Here is a 1,296-nt window from a genome sequence, read left to right as displayed (position 1 = left end):
AAATATAGGACCTGTCATTAAAAAAAAATAGGATAGACATCATAATAAGATTAACGTTGATGGCTTCCAGGCATAGTGTCAGTGAGGTTGTGTGTGTCTTGGTAATAAAGGGGATTGATGAGGCTATTGCCTGAGCTTTCCAAAATTAGTGGCACTCCCTGTTTCCATCTCTTTGACTTAAAACTCATAATTTGGATCCACTATGTAATACTTCTATATTTTCTCATTGGTGGTTTTGATCTGTTAGGGACTTGGGGTAAGTTTTTGCTGTTTTTCTTACTCCTCCCTCATGACTTTTTTGGGGGGGGGCATATGAAAGTTTATTACTATTGTGCTTTCATCATCAAAACTTATGATCTTGGTCTTTCCTTCCTACCTTTGTATAAGCCTGAAAGAGAGCCTTTGGCTACTTTGACAATCTTACAGGGGACTCTAGGAATGTTACCAAGAGCATGGCCATTGTGACCAAATCCAGCAACCAAAGTGTCATCATTTTCCTCAATAAAATTCAAACAACCATCATTGGGTACAAAGCCTGTGATTTTTTTTTTTTTTTTTTTTTTTTGCCATTCTTGATTTACTGAAGCCTGATACACTTTTTGGTGGCAGAATTTGGCTCTTTAACTTCAACCCCTACTTTTTCAAGCACAATTTCTTTGGTATGAGAAGTGCCTACAAAAAAGTTGTCCTTCAGGGCTGTGCCAAAATGGGCTTTCTAGAGTCGTTTATCATGCCACTTGTGGTCTCCCTGGTAGCTATGGACCTCCCTGTCAGTATGATTATGACATTTGCACATCCTGCTGGCACCATGGGCCTGAGTGAAAGAGAGAAGCAACACAGAAAGGACCACAAGCCACCACCCCCTCCTGATTTTTTAGGTGACTTTACTATGGGATATATATATATATATATATTAGATGGTATAATGATAAATGCAGTGTTGCTTTATTAACATCTTGGCTAGCTCCTGGTGGCTCTTCAAGTAGGAATTTGATACTGAACTGTGTGGCTTGGGCCCAACTGAATGTCTTAGTCAACAGCAGAAATGTGAAGAACAAAAGAGAACATAATCTGCAAGCACTGTAACTCCACCTAACACTAAATATAAACTAATGGAGGTTTAGGGTTCCAAAAAATGAGGAGCTAGGGAGGGGCATGAGCTGACAGTTTGAGTTGTAGGCAGGAGTGTTCCCTATGAATGGGAAGAAACAGAAACGTTGAGAGAATGGAATGAAAGTTGCAACACCCCTACATCATCCATTCTTGTGGTTTCAACAAGCACTGATATATTAACAT

General features: G+C 39.5%; 1 pseudogene; it reads right to left on the bottom strand.

Moving 5' to 3' along the window:
* Positions 1 to 350: 350 nt before the first annotated feature.
* Positions 351 to 796, bottom strand: LOC145540481 (small ribosomal subunit protein uS12 pseudogene; annotated as a pseudogene).
* Positions 797 to 1,296: the final 500 nt, after the last annotated feature.

Source organism: Giraffa tippelskirchi, chromosome 3 (assembly GCF_054371585.1).
Source record: "Giraffa tippelskirchi isolate mGirTip1 chromosome 3, T2T-mGirTip1v1.2.pri, whole genome shotgun sequence".
NCBI classification, from domain to species: Eukaryota; Metazoa; Chordata; class Mammalia; order Artiodactyla; family Giraffidae; genus Giraffa; species Giraffa tippelskirchi.
The sequence above is the reverse complement of the archived record's forward strand: the minus strand, read 5'-3'. Positions and strand labels throughout refer to the sequence as shown.